This window comes from Microtus ochrogaster, linkage group LG10 (genome assembly GCF_000317375.1).
Source record: "Microtus ochrogaster isolate Prairie Vole_2 linkage group LG10, MicOch1.0, whole genome shotgun sequence".
Lineage (NCBI taxonomy): Eukaryota > Metazoa > Chordata > Mammalia > Rodentia > Cricetidae > Microtus > Microtus ochrogaster.
The window spans coordinates 10,238,801-10,261,890 of NC_022035.1; the positions used below are offsets into that span (position 1 = coordinate 10,238,801).

A 23,090-nucleotide genomic window follows, 5' to 3' on the forward strand; every position below is an offset into this window, starting at 1 on the left:
GGAGAACTTGAGGGAACGGGATAGTCGAGATGGAGGAAGGACAGAGATGAGAGCAAGTAAAGAGATATTTTGATTGAGGGAGCCATTATGGGGCTAGTAAGAAACCTGGCACTAGAGAAATTCCCAGGAACCCACAAGAATGACTCCAGTTAAGACCCTAAACAATAAAGAAGTAAGGGCCTGAACTGGCCTTGCCCTATAGACAGATTGATGAGTATCTTAAATGTCACCATAGAACCTTCATCCAGCAACTGATGGAAACAGAGGCAGAGACCCGTAAAGTGCAGCTGAAGAGTGGGAGGAGTGAGAATATGTGCGAAGACCATAATGGGTACACCCACTGTTTCAGTCTACCTGAGCTAATGGGAGCTCACCAACTCCAGCCAGACTGGAGAAGAAACAGCATAAGTTATATTGGTCCCTCTGAATGTAGGTGACAGTTGCATGGCTGAGGTGAACTACAGGGCCACTGGCAGTGACAACAGGATTTACCCCTTCTGCTTGTACTGGCTTTTTGGGAACCTATTCTCTTTGGATGGAAACCTTGATCAGCCTAGATATTGTAGGGAGGGCCTTGGGCCTTCCCCCAAAGCATTGTGACTCACCCTCTCTGAGGAGTGAATGGTGGTGGGGTGGGGGTGGGGTGTAGGTAAGGGGAGGAGGGAAGGGAGTGGGAACTGGGATTGGTAGGTAGAATGAAAAATGATTGCTTTCTTTTGAAAATTAATAAATAAATTAATTAATTTAAAAACAACTTGTCTTGAACGTGAAATTCACTTGAAGGCTGTAGCTTAGTGCTTTGTCGCGGAAGTGCCTGGCCATGTGTTAGTCTCTTGGCATGATTCCAATCATGGAAAGGTGAGACTCCAGACACTGATAGTGGAGAGGCCTAGGGTTAGGGGAGGGCTCCAGCACTTACTGACTGCTTGACACATTTTCTTTTCCTTTCGATGATGAACATTTGACTCAGTCTCCAATCTAAAAAGATTATTGATTGTATGCTTTATTTTTAGCAAAATAAGATGCTGTCTTGTGGTATTAAAAAAAAAACCTTTTCAATAGGTCAAAAGTTTTAAATATGCTAATGAGCTGGCCGTTTTTCTTCCTTTTAAGAACGCAAAGCAACACGACTATTTTCAGATTTAGAAATTTCAGATTAACTTGCTCTGGCTAAAGCACTCTGTTGCTAAATGAAGTGTGTTGTTTGAGTGTTACACAGTGTATACTATCAGCCATCTGAATATAGTTTCAGCCCATTATGTTCCACATGCCCCATGACATACCAGCTTATCTGTCTAGAGTGCTTCTCTCTGTGCTCAATTATATAGGTAGGGATTTTAATGAAGAAAAATAAAATAAGGAATATTTAGAAATATAATTATGTAGAGGTCAGAACTGTGAAAATTGCTTTTCTCACAATTACTATAACTTAGCTTTATTGCCTAAATTATATAGTAATAAAAATTATTTTTATACTCCAAGTAAGTAGCCTTGGTTCTTGGTAAGAAATTGCAATATTTTCTCTTAGGAGAAATCAGCTCCCTGATAGGTGGTAGTGATTTATTGAACACTGTTTTCCTAGAAGATCTGCAGCTAATTTAGTAACTGTGACAAGGAAAAAATAAGAAGCAAACAAACAAACCTTGGTGGTGTTTATTTAAGGCCCGTTGTGTGTCACAGGAAAAAACACAGAGCATTGATTGAATGGATACCCAAGTCTTTCTGTCTGGTTATATGAAAACTCTCCCTCAGCTAGCGTCCTCTCCTCTAATACAGTTTCTAAGCAGACACGGAACTGCATTAAAACCACCAGCTTCCAGTAACTTGTGTAGTAGATGCTTAAATCTTCTATGAGCTCTTATAAAAACAAAATATCTCACTGAGAATACAGTTGTTTAATAGTCACCTCTTCAGAGGTTAATAGAACATAAACACACTTGCATTAGTAAACATGTTCTCATTCATTTTTCAGGAAATAAATAACTTACTGAGACAGCTCTACCTTCATATCCTATTTATGACAGACGATTAAAGGGAGGCAGTTCTGTTGACAGATGATGCAGGTATCCTATACCCCACAAGCTAGAGTCCAGCTCAGTGGTTTAAACAAATGAGTTGGGAGATTGCACAGAGGTGATAAACTGACTTCCTTGATGATTCAGAGTCTGTATCTGACAGGAAAACAAAGCAGAGCCTTAAAACGATTAAACTTCCGCATATTAAATTTTGAACGTGTTCGTTAAAATGTTAATGGAATTTCTCTTCTCAAAGACAACTATTCAAAAGCTTCCCCAGTGGCCTGTTACAGGTGTTTTCCCAATGATCTAAAGACTTTTTTCTCTAAGCTCCAATAATCTATTTGTTGTAGAATCTCTAGTTCCAGTAAAATTTTCCAAATACATTTTTATTATTCCCTTAAGCATTTTTCCATATAAATAAATGCATCCCATTCTGAGGAAAATATGATGAAAAAAATCACTGAAGATACAAAGATTGTAACTGACCGTACTGTGCTTATTATTGGTTAATATTAACTAAATGAACAGTGGGTATGACATAAGTATTGCCTCTTACCAGTTTTCAAAAGCCAGGAAACTTTTAAACTGTGAGATAGCTTCCAAATATTGAGTGAATGCAGTCCTATATGGAGCACCCAAATACCCATTCAGATTAGTGAGATGTGATCCGTCCTGCAGCTGCCTCAAATTAAGAACAGGTGTAGAAGACAGATTATGCAAATACTCATATTAATGTAATTGTCAAATTGGTGTGTTTACCATTGTGCTTTTAAAGAGTAGACTGTATTCCTATTTTAAATGTAAATGAGCTTCATTCTTGAGAGCAGCTATTGAGTAATGAAACTTGGTCCTGGCTTAGAAATGTATAATTTCTAGGAGACTGTGTAACACAGTTCTAATATTTGACCTTTTCCACAGTAAACCCTTGCACAGACTAAAAACAACAACTCTGTATTCTCTCAGTACATACACAGTCATAATGGGTCTGTGCAAGTTTAATATGATTCTGTTCTGTGCTGCAGTTCTCTGTATCATACATAGAATGAGGCGATTGCTTTAAGTGGTTTTCTTTTTATCTCTTTTGTCTTTTCTAAAATACAACTCTTAAGAAATACAGTCTTTGGAGAAAGGGCATTGCACTGATCAGAATAAGTCTGAATCATGGCATTCAGTTACTTTGATCAAAGTGACATCCTTAACTATTAATTTTGATGCTGTAAATCATGCTTTGTGAATATAGAGCAGTCATTTCCTGTTGACTCACCCACATGCCTTTTTGTGAGTTTATACTGCCCAATTTTTACTCAGTTTAGACACTCCTCTCAAAGCGGTGTCTCTCTCAGACTCATTCTGGTCTTTTGGGCTCCCTCAGTGATGAACACTGACTCATTATTTCCCATGAATGACTAGCACTGGTGACAATGAGGACAGATGCGTCTAGCACTGAAGTTATGTGCCTTGCATCCCGCGTGTCCCCAGTTCCCTTTAATTCGTTTTTCTTTTCCTCTAATGGAATGATGATCTTGAAGCATTCGTGTCTTCCCATTTGTTTGCTAATACATATTCAGAGCTCACTGTGTTTACCTGGCCGTGTGCTTTCTTATGCTTTTTCATTTCACACAACAAGATGCTGAAGCTAAGAAAGGCTAAATTGCATTATCTGAGGTCATGTAGCTGACGTTTGAGTTGGGTTGTAAATTCAAGCCTGTCTACTACAAACCATGCGCCTCTTAACCTTTCATCACTGATCATAACAGCTTCTTTACTGCCATTCACAGTTTTCATTTGGGGGGAAAACATACCAAGTAAGGATGGCAAAGCACGTATTAAACATGACTAGTGCATTTCCCAAGCATCCTTATGGATTCTAGCTGTTTTAATTTGCAGTGTGGTTCTCAAGGGAAGTTTCAAATCAACTGTGCCAAAGAGGGGTCTCAGTGAACCCTCACTAGAAGAGGCCAGTGGTTTAACAGGACTGTCCTTAGTCTGTTGTTCCCTGTGCTACATCAACCCATCATGCTGATGAGAACAATGAGCTACAATGGGACTTGGTAATGAAGAGAGAGATTTACCCAGGGATGTTGCCAGTAATCTTCTAATATGAAAGAAATGAGTGGCAGAACAGACATATTGAGTTTCTCTTAGGTGTAGTGGGAGCTGCGGGCCACTTCCTGTTGCCCCGCTCCCAGCCTCCTAGCTAGCTTATGGCCCGAAATAACCACAAACTGTATTCATATAAACACTGCCTAGCCCATTATATCTAGCCTCTTCTTGGCTAACCCTCATATCTTGCTTAACCCATATTTAGTAATCTGTGTAGCACCACAAGGTGGTGTCTTACCAGGAAGATTCTAGTGTACATCCATCTTGGGCTGGAGCTTCATGGCGTCTGACCCAGAGAGGAGAAGAGGCATGGCGATTGCCTCACTTCCTCTTCCTCCCAGCATTCTGTTCTGTCTACTCCACCCACCTAAGGGCTGGCCTATCAAATGTGCCAAGGCAGTTTCTTTATTAACCAATGACCTTCCTCCATCATTTAGGTTGATAAGTTTTTATGTCAAATGTTAAGAAAGCATCTTTCTCTAGGAAAGAATGTTTCTCTTTGCTGAGTGGTGGTGGCACATGCCTTAAAAATCACAGCACTCAGGAGGCAGGGACAGGCAGATCTCTTTGAATTTGAAGCCAACCTGGTCTACAGAGTGAGTTTCAGGATAGCCAGAGCTACACAGAGGAACCATGTCTCAAAACAACAACAACAACAACAACAACAACAACAACAACAACAACAACAACAACATTATGTCATCAACCCCTTCTTCCATGTTTTGTGTTTGTTTGTTTTTCTTTTTTCTCTAGCTCTCAAAAAAAAAATGAGGAAGGAGAAAAGACTGATAGGGACCAAATCATAGAGATCCCCACCACACAAACTTCTTTGTGTTCAACTCGAATTCCTCATTAGAGAGTCTGTGATTTACAATTATTGGCAAGGAAAGGGCTGTAGCTGAGACCAACAGCAGGTGAAAAGTAGTTGATCCACAGGCTGCTGCTTCCTTCCCTGCAGGGATCAGAAAAGGAACAGCAATGTCCTCCAGTAGCCCCATGCATTCCTGGGGGGGACTGTGATCTAAGTGTCCCCCCCCCTACAGAGTAAAGCGTGCCCTAAAAGAGGAGCTGGCATGCTTTGGATGTTAGAACATTAATAGTGTGAGACAGGATTTTGTTTTGAAGTCTAATTGATGTAGCAAAACATCTTCATGATTTTTTTGTTGAATCATGTCCTCTTCTTAAAATACAAGTTAGTGGAAATGACCATCAGATGGTGAACTCAGGGCTTCTTCCAGTCCAGTCTTCAAGAGTCTCCAGAGCTGATGCCACTCTAAAAGGACAATACCCTGGAAAGCAAAGCATCGAGCAGCCCATATCATCCTTCTGTTCTGTGCTATGGATGAGGCTAGGTTGGTGACAAACGCACTTCATAACTATTTTGAATAAGAATATATTTCTGGTTTGCTTCTTAGGGTGTCTCCATAAGAATAATTACTAAAGGAATAGGGGGGAAAAATCACATTTTTTAATACCTTTAAATTGTTCTTTAAGGGAAAAGTCTCTAAAACAAGTTGGAAGCTGCACAATTAATCAAGCCAATGATGTTCATTTCTTTTGTATATTAAGTTATTTTCACATGTTTCTGTAGAAACTTTATATTGAGCTTCTAATATTATTATGTAAAGCAAAATTCTCACAGTTTCAAGAAGGGGGATTTGTTTAAAATATTAAATATATCCTCTCAGTCCTTGCTCATAAGAGTCCTATATTCATACACTCTTGAACAATGAGTCAAGAGTGATATTACACAAAGTATCTCTATTTTCAAAACTCAGAATTGAGTCTTACTTAAAGATTGGAAGCTGATGTAATATGCTATGCCAGCTATCCCAGAAGCCATTTCAATAAACTCTGTACCCTGGCATTGGTTTTTAGAAATAATTGCATGCAAATGTGGTTGAGCATCTGTACCGTGTCTCTGAATCCTAACCAGGCATTTTCCATTAGATGTAGTCTGAAAATCACATTAAGAAAAATATATCATCTGTGAAATTATGTTCTGAATGCCCCAAATAGCAAAGGAAGGGACCATGTTCAGTTAAATCTAGTTCAAAGTGTTCTTATTTGTGTATCCCAAATTTCTTTTTTCTTTTCTTTTTTTTTCAAGCCTACAGCACCCGGTATTCCCAGGCGGTCTCCCATCCAAGTACTAACCAGGCCCGACCCTGCTTAACTTCCGAGATCAGACAAGATCGGGCATGTTCAGGGTGGTATGGCCGTAGACTGTATCCCAAATTTCAAATGCTTCTCTCACCACCACCCCCACTTAGTGCTAAGTTATAACACTGTGGGGAGGTCATGTTTACCAGTTTGTCTTATCTACCGTATCACAAAATCTTCTTGAAAATACATGCGAACTCCTTTTATATATTGTATACAAATGTCCTTAAGAAATATCCTATAATGTACAGTGAACATGTGTCAATAAAGTATAAATAAATGAAAAAAATCTAAATAATTCTTAACATTTTTAACTTTTGCTAGAAAATACAAAATTTCACCTTATTTTTGTTCTTCTAATGGTAATACAATTGTCATAATTAAAATTTTGTTACTTGGTTCCCCAAAGTAGAATTCTATAAAAAGAAATTTGAAAGTTAATTGTGTGTATGTGCATGCATGGACACACACATGTCTGCACATCACAGTATAGATGGATGTGCATATGACATGTGTGTGTAAGTGTAGTACATGCTTCTTCATATGGAGGGAGCTCTGAGAGTAAATATTAGGAGTCAACTTTTGTCTTCTTTTTTTGTTTTGCTCTTTTCTTTCCTTTTTTTTTTTTTGCAGCTGTATTACATGTACCAATTGGTGGTCTGTGAGTTTCTAGATAATTCTCATACTTGCACATCCATTAACACCATGGAGTATAGGAAATCTCAGATGTATAATACTGCATCTGAGTTTTTTCTGAGTTCAGAAGCTCTGACCTTAGATTGTCAGGCTGTTTGGTCAGTACTTTACACACCAAGAGTTCCTTTAGACCTTGAACCCAGTTTAAACATGTGATTTATTAACATACTTGCAGAGTTTGGGGAAAAGTGTTAAACAAAAAGATAAATAGATGGTAGATAGGTAGATAGATAGATAGATAGATAGATAGATAGATAGATAGATAGATAGATAGATAGATAGATAGATGAAAGCATTTGCAACTTCAGAATTGCACTAATAGGAGTCTCAATATTAGAGACGTGTTTAGACTTTATTTAATCTATAACAATAAAGTACATATTCATTTAATAGCTGGCACAAAGTGCATAGTATAAAGGACTTAGCTTTACAGGGACACATTGAAGATATGCTTACATGTCCTACTCATTCCTTGCATTTCTATCCCCTGTCTTCAATAGAACTCGCTTCTCTGAACTTCCTGGCCTCTGGGGCTCTTTTAGTATATAAGGAGACATCAAACTCTTTCATGTTATTTCCATTTGGATTCCTAAATGTCCACTGTTCCCACTTATGTCACACTCATACTGTTCACCAGATCATCTAGGAAATCTCTCTGCCTCCTACTTCCACATAAAGTATTTCTGTTCTGTTCTTCATAGCTCCCTCTGCACATAAGCACACATAGTCAGCTCATGTGCTTCATGGAGTTTGTCCCCACTTCTTCTATAAAGATTTGGAGCAAGCATTTCTACTTGACTTTCTAGTTCTGTTCTGTTCTTGGTAAGTGATGCATGGTATTATCTATATGAGTGAGATGGCAATGTATCCATAAACATGTCTATTTTACCTAATCATGAGTTCCATATTTTAATTTTTTGTCTTCTGATCTCCCAGTGTTCATAGGATATTCGGCATATTTTTACATAGTTAAAGTATTTTTTAATAAACTTATTTGTTTTTAAAAATAGTTAAAAGTATTTTTAACAACACAGACAAACACACACACAAAGAGAGAGAGAGAGAGAGAGAGAGAGAGAGAGAGAGAGAGAGAGAGAGAGAGAGAGAGCAGAAAACCACAACAGTCCATAGCACTTTGCAGACTTATGTCTTGCCATAAGCACAGGTCGCCTGTGACCTTTGCTACATCTCAGAATGCAGCCACACCACTCAGAGTGCCCTGTATTTCCTGTGTTTTTACAGTAACTTCGGGTACGTGAAACACTCTTGATTTCCATCCCCAGAGAGTCACATTGTCTATGGATTCAGTGAGCAGGTGCCACTCTCCTCCCAGTCAGCAACTGGTCACCTGCTTCCTCCTTGATTTCAACCCAGCTCTGGACTGCCTTGCTCTGTGGGTGAGACATGTCCACATCCTTTCGATTCTCAGCTCCTCTGCTGAGATTTCTAACAAGGGCACCAATTACTGCCAGTTCCAATGGCAACTTTCAGAGTAAATAAGAAGAGGATTGACTAAAAACAGAGCAAAAACCTGACTGGTGCCATTGCATTCCGTCATCTTTGCTTACCCCTCAGCGATTTCATATTCTCAAATCTATAAAATTAACTTATGTCAGTGGGTTTAATTGAGTAATATGGAATACTTCAACAATTTCAAACCTTTCAAACACCCGTGGTACTGCATAAAATGTTGGATAACACTCAACAATTTTTTAATTTAAGGTTTACTTTGTCTTTTGTGTTCTATCTCCTCTTTAAAAAAAAAATTAGATGAAGTCTATTAGACTTTAATCTCAGTGCTTGGGGCACAGAGGTAGGTGAATCTATGTGAGTCCTGAGCAGCCTGGAAGTGCTACCATGCATGCCAACCCAAGCTGCTTTGTGAAAGTCTCAAACAGGAGCAATAGCAATAGCATCAACAACAAAACAAAAGCAAACAAACAACAAACAACAAGAAAAAGAAAGAAAGACAGACAGACAGAAAGAAAGAAAGAAAGAAAGAAAGAAAGAAAGAAAGAAAGAAAGAAAGAAAGAAAGAAAGAAACTATTCTTACCCAGCAAAATAATAGCTCAATGGATAAAGGAACCTGCTGCCAAACCTAATGGCCCATGTTCAATCACCCGAATCCACATGGTCAGCGAGAGCTCACATTTTTGGTTGTCCTCTGACTCCACATACTCACTGGAGGGTGCATACATGCGCACACACACACGCACACGTGCGCACACACACACATGCACACACACACTAGACAAATCTATAAAAATAAATGCAATGAAATGTTAAGATTTTCCTTTTTGCAATATATTTAACAAGGGAATAAAAATGAATATAAAGTCTTAAACTCTGGCAAAATTTAAGATCCTAATGTTCACCAATAATGAATATTATTTATTAATTAATATTGACACCTGGCTGAGCGATGACATTTTGTTTCTAGCTTTTTGTATTTTGCCATTCTTCTGCATTTGATTGTGTCTCGAACCCTGTAAATCCTGTTTATTTATGCTGACATTTTGATGCTAGGGAGAAGTATTTATAAAGCTGAAACTATAACAGCAAATGTGATTATTTTACCTAAGTTTGCCAACAATGATGAATGGAGCAAAACCCTGATATCTGAAATTATTTTTGATCAAGTTCATAAAAAATGTAATCTTCAATTTGTTCCAAAAATTTATTTGTAAGATACTAAGTTTTATCTTGTGTTTGTGAACTGGGATGTAGTAAGGCAATTTCTTAATTTGTGCTTTGGTATCACAAAAATCTTAAAAAGTAGGCATTATTTAATGAAAACGGACCAACTAGCCAACAAAGTGGAAGGAAAATCTAAATAAAAGTCTTGGTTTGGGAAAAAGCAAGGATTTAGATCTAATGGACAGGTGTCAGGCTGGCCGGGTAAACTGTCCCTCACCAGTGACGACGTCCTCAAGAACCCCATCTCTGATTGTGCTGCCTGTTCTTAACCAATTCACGCTTGTCCAGTCCCAGCCGTTTCTGTGGAAAGAAGAGAACCAGACTAGTTCACAAATAAAAACACTGGTGCTATTACCAAAAGGGGAAGCTGGTGCTGGTTAGGAAAATTAGCAGATTTCCTCTCTTGTAACATTGAGTTGATAAATGCAATCTTTGGATAGCAACTTATTCTCAGATAATTCACCTCTCTCCAGAAATCCAGAGAATGGCTCGGATATGGCACCAAGTGACAACGGCAGGAGGACTCGGGACTTCACACAAACATTGCATTGTTTCCCTCAATTGTTCTCACCTCATAGTTTTTTTTTTTTTTTTTTTTGAAAAGGGAGCCCCGATTAACCTGAAGCTTGTCATCATTTAACCTGTGCTGGCTGGCCGACAGACTCAGGAGATTTACCTGTTTCTCTGCCCTCTGCTATGGAGTAACAGATGCTCACAGCCATGCCTGTTTTTTTTTTTTTTTAACCTAAGGGCTGGGGATCTAAACTCAGGTCCTGATGCTTGGCATAGAAAACATGGTTTCATATACTCTGATGTAATTTTGAGTTCCTAGACTCAAGGAATCCCCGTTATGAGCATACGTGCTAGCCTCTCTTTTGTTAGTCACCGTTCACCTCTGTATCTACCTACCAGGCTTCCTCATTGATCAGGCTGTATAAGATGATAAAATATACACTATTCTGTGTTCTTCTTTCTCTCCTTGATTAACATTTATTCTTGCATTTTCGAAATATTTTCTTTCCTTGCTTCCATGCTGAAGAAAGCTACTGAGTGTTTCTACAAAAAAAAATCAAAGCATCAAGCAACATTGAGAATCTGACATCACTTGAGCCTCCCTTGCTATTGGCGTTCGCAATGCTAATGTATGAACACTGGAATTTTTTCTTCTCTTGCATTCATTGCCAAATTTCACTACACACCCTTTATTGCTAGAAAGAGAATTTAGAGGCCACAATAAAGGAAACCACCCTGCTTCTCTGCTTTCTTCTCCATAGACCACCTCATATAGGCATGTCCCCGCATTCCCCTTGGAAGACAAAAGCTCTCCATCAATAACTAACCACATGTACTATGGCTTTAACCTGTAAGCTTCCTATTTTCTTATTTTTCTTAAAATTTCTGAATTTTAGGTATATTTCTTCATCTTTAAAATCCAAGTAATCAATAAAGCACGGTCATATGGGTACATATTCTTCCATCATAAAACATTTTCAATGAGTACTTACATTTCAAATTCCATTCCTTCCCCATTATTACATAGCTCAGTTTGGTCTTCATCACTATCATTGATGTATGCAGAGGTTCATCTTCATTTATTCTTGTGTAAGCTATTGACAATTTTTAATATTTTATTTTATTTTGAACTTTTTATTCGAAATACTTTTTCCTCATATATATCCTGATTATGGTTTCCCTTCCCTCTACTCCTCCCATTTCTTCCCTACCTCCCCTCTATCTGGATATGTTTGTTCTCTTTTTGTCTTATGTTAGAAAACAAACAGACTTCTTAAGGATAATAATTAAAATATAATATAGTAGGATAAAACAAAAGGCTAACACATTAGAATTGGACAAATAGACAGAAAGAGAAAGCACATGAAACAGAGGCCCACACATTCAGGAATCCCTGCCCCAAAGAAAACACTAAACTAGGAGCTATAATATGTAACCAAAAGAACCTAGTGCAGACCTGTGTTGGCCCTCTGAATGCAGCCTTGGTATCTGTGAGTATATCTATTGGGTGAACATAGCATGTTTTCTTTATCCTTTCTTCTGTTGAGGAACATCTAGGTGGTTTCTCATTTCTAACTATTATAGGCAGAGAAACAACAAACATGGCTGAACAGTGTCTGTGGTAGGATGAAGCATTTTTTGGTTATATGCCCAAGGGTGGTATAGCTGAATCTTGAAGTAGATTGATTCCCATCTTCCAGAGGAACTGTCACACTGATCCCATAGTGAGCCTATTGCCATTTTGGACTGTCAACACTACTCCTCTGAGGATTCATATTCTCTCACTTTAATTGTGCTTTCTTTTCTCTGTGTACAGGTTTCCTGTTTAACTTCTATGCTGGTAATGCTAGGTTCTGGCTGCAAGTTATTGTTGCTGAAATGCTTGTTTTTATTTTATCATTCAACTCCGTTTTCATTGTGAATATTCTCCATTCTTAGTCTGGCTGACTTAGAACTCATGATGTAACCCAGGCTAGTCTTGAACTCATGGCAGTCCTCCTACTTTGATCTCCTGACCAAAGTAACTAATACAATTCATAACATAAGAAATTAATGAATTTTTAATAAATATTATGATTGAAATACATCTCTTTCTATAACTAAGTTCATAGTGCTCACAAATTCTATCCATAGAATTCTACCTCAGAAACAAATATTTTGATAATGTAAAAGTAACGGTGTGACCACATCAAATGCAGTATTTTTAAAGTTACAATTAATTTTGTGTGCATGCATCTGTGCATGTATAGTGTGGGTGGGTGTCTATGTGTGTGTGCCATCACAGATGTGTGTATACATAGTAAGATGATCTGACGGATTCAGTTATCTTCCCACCATGTGGGCCCCGGTGATGAAATTCAGGTCATCACATTCAAGCAAAAGTACCTTTTACCTTCTGAGTACCTTTTCACGAAGAGGATAATTTTTATACCATTTCTAGAAGGACTAGAGATTTCTGATTGTAAGTAAAGACATTAAAAGGAGAAATCCAAAGGATTTAAGATTGTCTAGGAAATTTAATTGTTCTTGAATAGTAGAAGTATTTTAAGCTAGAAAATTTGAGACTATGTTGAGCTCTACATACAAGATACAGAGAATTTCCAGCCTATTTGAAGGAACGGTATGTAAATCATGAAGGTGTGAGTTTAGTTGGAACTGGCTGGCTGCCTAAGCTGCTAAAGAGTCACTAGACAATTACTTATGGCAACCAGCCAAAGCTGCAGCCATGAAATGGAGAAGTATACATAGTTTAAGAAAAAAAAAATATCTAACTTTAGAGAATCAGAAGACTAAGGCAACTGACAGATAAAACAGTTTATTCAACTTACAGTTCTACGGGACTATGATTTCATCACTGCAGGGAGGTAGGGCATCAAGCAGAGAAAATGAGATGCCGGAAGAGGAGATGAGAGCTAGACTGTTTAGCTGCCATCCCAAAGAAGACCCAAATAAACTGGAAGCAGGATGAGGCTCTACAGTCCCAAAGCTTTCTCCCAGAAACACTTCTTTCAGCAATGCTGTACCACCCACACATGCAAGAGCAGTGAAACCCACTGGAAGCCAGTGTTCCAGTGCCTGACCTATGAGAATCCTTTTTCTTTCAAGCCTCTTCATTGTACGCCCTCACCTCCGTAGGCGTGTAGCCAGATTACAATGCCAAATGCTCTTAGTCCAACTTAGAAAGTCCCTGTAGTTGTTTACAGTCCCCATGCTGTTCAAAAACATAAAGTCTAAAGTCTCTTTTGAGACTCAAAGCAATCTTTTATCTTCAGTTCCCTGTAAAATCAAAACTAAATGGCATACTTTTAACAAATTATGGTATATTGGCGCAGAATGTATGTGGTAGCTCAAAAATGGAAGAATGGAGACATAGTAAGGAAATACTGAATCAGAAAAGTCCTGGAATCCAGCAAGGCAAACACCAAATGTGATAGTTCCATATCTGGATTAAAGTGCTTAGATGGCTCTACCCTTCAGCTTTGTGGCCTGCAATATGCATCTTTCTCTTGGGCTGACTATGTCCCCTGTATACAGCTCTCTTTTTTTCAGATATCCCACAACTCTGGCATCTCTGTCACTTTTAACTCTCTACTGAAAGCCAGGTTATGCCTTCACATCTTCATCGATGACTTTCTGCAACGTTTTGCCTTCTCAGATGCTTAACACAGGACTCCCCAGCTACACTGTGCCTCAGCAGCTATCTGAATCCATGTAGGAAAAAAAAATCCATGACCTGTTCATTCTCAAAACCTTCATCTTTCTAAAACTAGTATTACATAAATAATATTGCCTAGATTAACTACCAGCTTAATAAGAATCGTCCTCCACTGCCCCAATCACATTAACAGCATAGCTTTTCCTCAGCTTCCTCCTAGGAGCAGAAAACGCCTTGGTCTCTCTTTCACACACTGGAAGGTTAGTTGCCTGGAATTTTGCTAAGAGAACATCCTTCCCCTTACTCTTGTGCAGGAAAGTCCTCTCCTTCATGGTGTTAATCTCCTTAACAACTGTAGCCTCTCCTCTAGCACATGCCTTGGCTGTAGCATTAAGCTTTCCAATACCCCCTTTTCCTCAGATAGTACATTTTTTATTTCTTTGTGCCTCATTTGCCATTTTTTCATTCACACATTATCAATAATCACAAGGCCGCAGATAGAGACAATGTTATGGAGTCTTGAAATTCCTTCCAGCAAATAAATTAGTTCATTATTATTTAATCTATCTTCAGTCAAGTTATAGAGACATGGAAAAAAAATCAGCCTTTTTCTGTCTTTGTAAAATCCATACAGATGGTCTTTATGTTCACCATGGAAATTTCTTAAGCTGGGCTTCCAAGTCCACATTGCTCTCAGCACTACTGTGTTCGAGACTTCTACTAGGATCTCCTTAAACTCTTCTTATGGCATCCAACTGCTTTGCTAGACACGGGGTGCACAGCCTTTTCCACTACTCTAAAGCAAATAATATGGTCAGGTTATTCTCAGCAGCACCCCACTTCTGGTACAAGTTTCTCTATTAGTTACTCTTCTGTTTCTGTGGAAAAAATGCTGGTTCGTGGTGCACAGTGTGCAGCCTTAAACAATCAACAAGCAAATAAAATCACATCTCTTAAGTAATACCAGCTACTTATTGGTTAACTTTTCCTGCTTTGGTTTGACTATCTTCATCTCCAGAATGTCTCTTTGCTGGCTGTGCTATATATTTTTTTTTAATATTGTAAAGGTTTTAGAGTCTGTCTGTGCCATAGAAAGAAATAAGGCGCCACTTAACTATTCCTTTAAAATGAAGGGTAAAAAATCTTTAGGGGTGTGTCCATGCTGGTTTGCTCTTTGGGTTACATCGTCTCTACTTTCTTCTGGCAACCTGTAAAAGAAAGAGTTGATTTGGAGTCATGAATTCAGAGGGATATGAGTCTATTAGGGCAGGGTCACCTAGCGGCAAGAGGCAGGCATAGAGACTGGAGCAGCAACAAAGAAGAGAGTGTAAACTGTACTATGCAATATCAAGTTTGAATTATAAATCAGGAAACAGCAAACTTAAGAATTCAGTGGTGTTTTCCTTTCTGTTCCAGAGGTTAGAAGACGTTTCTTTCACTTTAATAACTTTATGGCATATATATTATAACACAGTAATTACAGTAGAGTGTTTATTGTTTATTTACATAAAAGGCTAAACTAATTAAAATTTGCTTGTCAAGACAGTACCTTAAAGAGTGCAAGAATTCTCAGAGTTGATGGATCACAGACATACTAAGTCATTATCATCAAGATGCGAGACAAATGTACGTCCCTGGGTTGCCCACCCCGGGTCTTGCACTTTGACTCTCCGTGACTGTAGCTTTGTCATAGCAACTTCTGCAGAAATGCTTTTCCTTGATAAGATCTGAGCATCTGCACAATAGGATCCACGGTGCACAGCGTGGCCTTTAGACAATCAAACAAATCAAATCATGTCTTTTAAGTAATACCAGCTGCTTGTTATTTAATTTGTTCTGCTTCAATTTGACTTTCTTCTTCTGCAAAATGTCTTTTTGCTAGTCGTGCCATATTCTTTTCAATATGGTAAGGGTTTTGGAGTCTGTCTGTACCTCAGAAGGAAATAGGGCACCACTACTTACTCCTTCCAAATGAAGGATGAAATTTCTTCAGGCGCATGCCCCTGTTGATTCGCTCTTCAGTTAACATATTCTCTACATTAACTTGACTGACCCAAAATATGTGCCAACTCATCCAACCTACTTCCATTATAAAGTATTCAAAATATTGATGTTATCCACGCATCAGTACCCTTTTGTTTATACCCTCTCTCTAACCTAGGAATTTTTTTTATCTTTTTTCCAGTGGTGTTTAGGGAAGGATGACATAGTGTGGCTTTTTAAAAGTTCACAAGTGTCATGCTGTTATAAATCTCTGCCCCCAGTGCCCTGGAAAGTTTCCACTAGGCTAGCTAGGGAGTCAAAACAAGTAAACAAACCAGTACATCAAATAGGATAAATCCCACTCATAGACTAATATTTTATATTGTTTTACAGAGTGAATTTTTTTACAGTGCTGCCTGATCTCTTTAGTAACCTCAAAATGGAGAACAGTATGCCTTCCAGATACCATTTTACTTGAAATATAATAAAATATGGAATCTCACAACCTTAAAATATGTGCACCCTTCAGTCAACTTCAAACTATAATTTAAAATATTTTCATCTGCTGTGAAAGATCAATATAATCATACTTACTTGTTTTTTTTAGAAAACTACATGTTTGTGAACTTTTCAAAATACATTCTCTTTCATACAAGTCATTGTATCTCACAACAGGATATACATATACTGATCCATATTAGCTTTTTTGCTTTGCTATACCAGACTTCTATGGAGAAAAAGCATATGCCTCATGTGGACTAGACTTTGTCTATATTATGAAGTCTACTGATAGAAAATTGGTATATTCATTTGATCACAGTAAAGTATCTTCAGGATTTATTACCATATATAATATATAATAGTGTTTTATATATAAAAGAACCAGTAATTTTTATTTGAATGAAATTAAGTACTATTCTACAGTAATGATTTATATAAAGTACATAGCTAATGTATATAATATATTCACATATGTATGTATAAGAAGTACATAGCTAACATTATTAAGTTTATGGGTGCTACCATTATCTCATGTACTTTGCCATCCTGTGTATTTAGCAAACCTCTAACAGTGTTTCTTTACCACCTTCTGAAGAAAAAGACCAAGAAAAGTTAAGTGCTGTAGTCAAGGTCACGACACTGCTAAGTGTTGAGTCAGTGTCTGAACCCCGGCAGACTGTCTCCAGAGCCAATATCCTCATTTTGAGCAATGATCCATATTTAGCTGAAGACTAGATTTCTTCTGAAGTTCATGTTGAAAGCCCTTTCCAGTACATTGTCCTGGCCTTCTCGCTGTTGGTGCTTATTTGAAACAGATGCAAGCACTTAAAACATCCATTCGCATTGGGTTTCCCTGCGATTTGCTGGACTCTGTCAGGCTGCCTCGGGGAGACCGTTTTCTAAGTACCTGTCTGATTTCATCTGTCTCCCTTACTCTTTATGAACGTGCAGCTTCATGAGTCTGGTAAAGCCTGGCTGGTCAGAAACTTTTAGCATCTTCTGCCAACATTCTGTCTCTCTCTGTAGGATGAATTGTTAGGGCAGTTGTGAGAGTGGGTGGATTTTTTCAAAGCACAGTTTTCTTCCCTAAACCTGTTGGCAAGATATGATGACTGGCTGAGGGTTGTGAAAAGTCTGTTTTCACACACTCTTAACTCCAGGAATTATTCCTTGAGAGCTAGATGCTTACAAGTTTTTGCTTTTCAAATGGGTTGCTTTTTTCTTAAGTTTTTATTCTTGCCCAATACTTTTGATTGCTTAATTATTATATTTTATAAATTTGTATGCAAAATAACAAAAAAAGAAACCGTCACCTTTAACCCATGACACCATTAACTCTCTCCTGCATCCCTGAGGCTAGATTAATAATAATTTATTGGGCTTTCTTTTTCTTTGTGTTTTCAGGAGTAAGTTGGCATGCATGGTTTTATTTACCAAAGTTGTTTGTTAAACATATATGTAAAGAGTTAACACCTGTTAAGTAAAAATATAAGATCGTCTTTCCATGTTAAAGAATCAAAAAACTGATTAAAACATCATTTGTACCATTCAAATCATAACAATTTTTTAATGATTCAGGTCGTTTCTTCAAAATCTTGCTTTGCAGGACAGCTCTCTCTATGCTTATCAATTAAAATCACAGTTGCAAAATGTTTGAGAAGATTATTAAAGAAGGTGCACTTTTATTATGCTTTGGTTTAATGAAATTGTGTTTCTGGGTCACTGGGACTAAGAATTGGAAGCATTCTTTCTTAGCAAAACCTCAGGAAACCTGCAGCCAAGAGGCCAAAACAGTAGACGAAATCTTCTGAGCAGATATCCTTAAGGGCCCGTATCCCTGAAATGATGATCATATGTTTTTCATGTTTCTGTACCTGTTAAGTATTTTCACCATTACACATCATCTCCTGATCATTTCATGTGGTCCTCAAGGGATAAGGCTTCCTCCTCTGTATCTCCCCTTAACCCTTCATGTGGTCCTGAGGGATAAGGCTTACTCCACAGCATCTCTCCTTAACCCTTCATGTGGTCCTCAAGGAATGAGACTTTTTCCTCTGCATCTCTCCGTAACCCTTCATGTGGTCCTCAAGGGATAAGGCTTCCCCATTTGCATTTCTCCTTAACCCAAAGGGAACAACACACTGTCAGCATCTCCACTGGCTTTGTTGATTTCTGAAGTACCAATTATAATATTTTCATTAATTTGGATGCTCTTGAAGAAAAAGTGATACAGCCTATTTATGGAGTTTAATTTTCAGTATTAAATACAATGTCATTGTGCCTTTGGAGCTGTTGTGAGATTTGGTTTTGGTTGCTTTAGAAAGAGTATCTTTCTGTGGATTTTGCTTGCAGTGGCGGTGGTCTGGCATATTGTCATCCTATGAAGTAACATCTCATTCTTAAGGATACTTATGACCTTGTTAAATAGCAGTCCAAAAACTGTGTGGCTTGTTTTGATTTTAACCAAAGTTACAGCTGCCTAGCTGGAAAGCAGTCACTTTCTCTTATTATGACTAGTTCTTCAACTTGTACTGTTTTAAATTGCCTGCAATTAGCATATTTCAACCTTATTTTTAGGTTTAAATTGCAGTGTGAGAGTGTACTCTCCCCTTAGCTAATTAGTGCTATCAAGGAACAGTAGGTTACCTCATTAGTACCATGTGCATTTAATTAAAGAAGAGAAAATTGGAGTTAACCTCATAGTTAATATTTTCACAGAGTGCTACAATGCCAACACCTTCAATTGGAGTCACACCCCTGTGTATCTAATTATGCGCTGGTGCCAAATAAGGTTAGCGAGGGCACTACAAGGCTGTTGACAAAATAATTTAGATGAAAACGTGTTTGGTGGGTTCTGACAGTAAAATATAACTTGATCGTCCCCCCCAGTGCTCATCTGCCAGCATCAGGTGACATCCGCCTTCACAAGAAAGAGAAGGAAAGGCATATTTGGGAAGCCATCTTTTTTTTTCCTGTCTGAATTAATGTTGCTGCTATCTTGAAGAAAGTGACATATATTCAGCTAAATCATATACAATCTGTTTCTTAAACAGAGCCCCGGAACTTCAGAGACGTATCTGAAAAGAATTATTTATAAGATGTAATATTTACATGCATCAAACTACTACAAATACTCCCTGACACCCTCACCACTTCCCTCCTTGCTTTTCTTCTTTCCTGGTACAATTATAATTTCCCTTGTGTATTTTATGAATGGGGATCATCCTTTCATATCTCCCATGAAGTCTAAGGATGTGTTGTCACATGGTCTATTCAAATGCAATGTAATCCTTTTGCCCTTCAGACAAAATCTTTGAAATGTCTCATGCTACTTAGGCAAAAAAAAAAATGACATTCAATACCATTTTATCAATAAATAATCACTTTTACAGATAAAATACAAACTGTACTTTTGATATAAAGTAGTTTTCAATGCAAATGGGAAAATTCAACAGGTTTCAACAGATATTATGGTGTGCTCTCCATAGTCTTAGATGTGTTTAAGTGAGAATAGCAATCGCATCGTAATGCATAACCAAGACAGTTTAGCTGAAGAGATGATTGCCATTGTTCTCATAGCTTAAGGCAAGGAATTCATGTTCTTTGGTAATGGTTACAACAGACTAGAACTCATCGGCCAGCATTCCAAAATGAGGTCAAGATAAGTAGGACAAATAGCATCATATGCTAAAGAAATTAGTGTTTATAGCTATATAAAAATACTTATAAATAATAATAGTAATTCTATCTAAGGAGATAATAAAGGAAGGGAATCAGGATTTTTTTCTCAGTGGTTCATTTATTATGATTCCACTGTTCAACTTCACATCTACCAAATTTTAAAAATCTATGGGTATCACCTACAAACCAAAGCTAGAATAGTTATTTGTCTTAACCTGTTAAGTTAAATTTGTTAAATTTGACTGATAACACACATTTTTAGCATAAGCCCTAAACCTAAGAACAACAACAACAACAACAACAACAAAAAAGCCAACTCCTGATTCTCTTTAATTTAGGAATTGCTTCCAGAAACCAAAATTATGTGTCTGTGGTCACTCTCCCGATGACAGCTACCCTCACAACCCATTTGCAGCAAGTTCTTTGGGCTACTAGAGATTCAGCAGTTAAGTGCAAAGCCATGGTCCAGTCCCACTAAACAAAGCTCCAGAAATTTCCTATATGCCAGATCCTTCCATCAACACCAATCATGAAGGGACAAGTTATGTTAAGATACAGGTGCAAGGAAGGATGCAGGCTTTCTGTTCCCTCCTATTTCCACTTCAATCATGGTTCGTCAGACATACAGTCCAGAGTTCCTGTAAATTGGCATCATTAAAATCCACTTCTATGTAAAGTTCACAGCCTCAAGACACTCTTCTTGGAAGTTTAGGAAAAACTTGATGAGAGATGATGGAAATGAATGTAGAGATGATAAATGGGTTAGATATATTTTAGCAAGACAGTACTGCATCCTGTTCTAAATGTTTACAAATAGTAAAATTGAAGCATCCAGCCGAGGACTTTATATAAAGCTGTTACATGGTTCTATTCAGTATGGATACTTCCTGTATTCTTCAGAATCCTTAACTGAAAGTAAGATTTTTAGCTTGCTTCCTTATGAATGGATATTTAGTCTTAGTAAGCCAGATCATTTCTAAATTTACTCACTCAAAATCTATTTTTTTGTGATATATATTCTATTTCTAACTCAAATTTGCTAGAATTCAATTTAATTAAGATTTGTAAACAAATAACCAATGCCCTTTCTGGTGAAGAAGTACGACTTCCTAATATATGTGTTAGAAGATATTCTTGTAATTAGAGTTTCTAATTCTAGTGATTCACTGTTATTTATTAAAAAGGTTTTCAAGGTATTATTCAGTCCCTAGACAAACCCAGAAGAAGAAATAGCAATAGAGTACTGGATTTTGGAAACAGAATGTGGAGGATGGATAATGGCTTTCGTATGTAGACCTTCTGTGATAATGTTTGATGTAGGACTCTTTTTAACTCTAAAGTGTTTGCCTCTCCTTATAGTAATATTTGGGGGAAAAAAAGCAAAATAAATAAATGAATAGAATGGGGGTTATTTTTGTTGAACTGCTGTGAGTAAATCTATGTGAAAGTCTAAAACATAAAGAATTTATAATTATTCTCTTCATATTTCAAGAGATTAATGCACTTAAGTTTGCCTTCAATACAATTATAATCTCTTCTTAAAAAGATATGATCAACCCAAATTTGTCCTAAAAGAAAGGGGGAGGGTGTCTGAAGGTCTAGTGAAATGATTCACTGGGGAAAAGTGTCCCTGGTACTCATGTGGTAGGAGAGAAGAGTATCCTCCACTGTCCTCTGACCTCATTGGTGCACTGTCCACCTGCACTCATTGGTGCACACACACACACACACACACGAAATAAAATTTGGAAGGAAAATATACCTTGAAAAATGGGACAATTGGTGGCACATTTTTTTAAAGAAAAGTTTTCATTACAGTGAAGACTGAAATAGACTTCCTAACAATAGTGTTTATTATTTTAAGACTCCATGTTGTTGCAGAGAAATCTATGGAATCCAGTCTTCATAGTCTCAGAATAAAAATGTCACACGGTTGGGGCTGCAGAGATGACTTGGAGGCTAAGAGTGCCTGCCAGATTTCGCAGGAGACCCAATGGTCTTCCCTCCTAGTCAACCATTGGCTGCCAGCACCTGTATCAACTGGCTTACAACCTCTCATCAATCCAGCTCCAGGGGATCCATCAGTGTCTGCACTCAGTTGCCCCTCCCATAGTTAAAATAAAATTTTTAAAAATTAAAGTGATACATAGTGCCTATACTAGCTGGTTTTGTGTGTCGATATGACACAAGCTAGAGTCGTCAGAAAGGAAGCAGCCTCAGTTGAGGAAGTACATCCATGAGATGCGACTGTAAGGACATTTTCTCAGTTAGTGATGAATGAGGGAATGGCTTCCATGGGAGGCTGTGGCATCCAATGGATGCTGGTCCTGTGTTTAATAAGGAAGCAGGCTGAGCAAGGGAAAAGCAAATCAGTAAGCAGCTCCCTCCATGACCTTGGCATCAGCTCCTGCTCCTGGATCCTCCTTTGAGTTCCTCTCCTGACTTCCTTCAGTGGTAAACAGGAATGTGGAAGTGTATGACAAACAAACCCTTTCCTCTCAGACTTGCTTTTCGGTCATGGTGTTTGGTTGCACCAATAGAAATCCTGAGACAGTGCCCTATAATCCACCAAGAGCAAGACTCAATATGTAGCCCAAGTTTGTGATCTTTCTTTCCTATGTGATGACAAGTTGTCCTTAGATACCCTGAGTACCTGACTGAACAGGAGTCTGGAGTGGTCCTGTGTGTCACTAAGACAGAAACTGTGCCTTGGAGTTGGTGATGGCTGCTTGGCAATGGTGTCCAGGATCTTTGCAGAGCATGGGCCAGGGACTAAGCACAAGTACTTAATACTTAGTCACTTGGTAAATTACAACAGGATGCTTCTTAGCTTACAACCCAAAGCCAATATTATTGAAATATTAAGTTGATGCTTATTTCCATTAATTGAATACTTGATATAAACTTTCTCTGATTTAAAATGGCTGCAGAATGCCATTAAAAACCAGGAAACAACCTTAAATAAGTGTTATGCATTATTCCTGTGTAATACATATTGCTTTCTTTTGGAATCAATTTTATCTTTTGGAATCAATTTTAAAGTTTCAAATTTAATTTTTTATCTAAAAAATCATCCTTT

At 37.8% G+C, this 23,090-nt stretch overlaps 1 protein-coding gene and 1 non-coding gene across 2 annotated transcripts in view; one reads left to right on the forward strand and one right to left on the reverse strand.

Moving 5' to 3' along the window:
• The window catches only part of Foxp2 (forkhead box P2), a 497,529-nt gene that overhangs the window by 359,976 nt on the left and 114,463 nt on the right, over nt 1-23,090 (forward strand). The gene's annotated exons all lie outside the window — the stretch shown is intronic.
• Nucleotides 6,230-6,348, reverse strand: LOC113457927. Its single transcript, XR_003378395.1, has one exon. It is a non-coding gene; the product is annotated as a 5S ribosomal RNA (ribosomal RNA).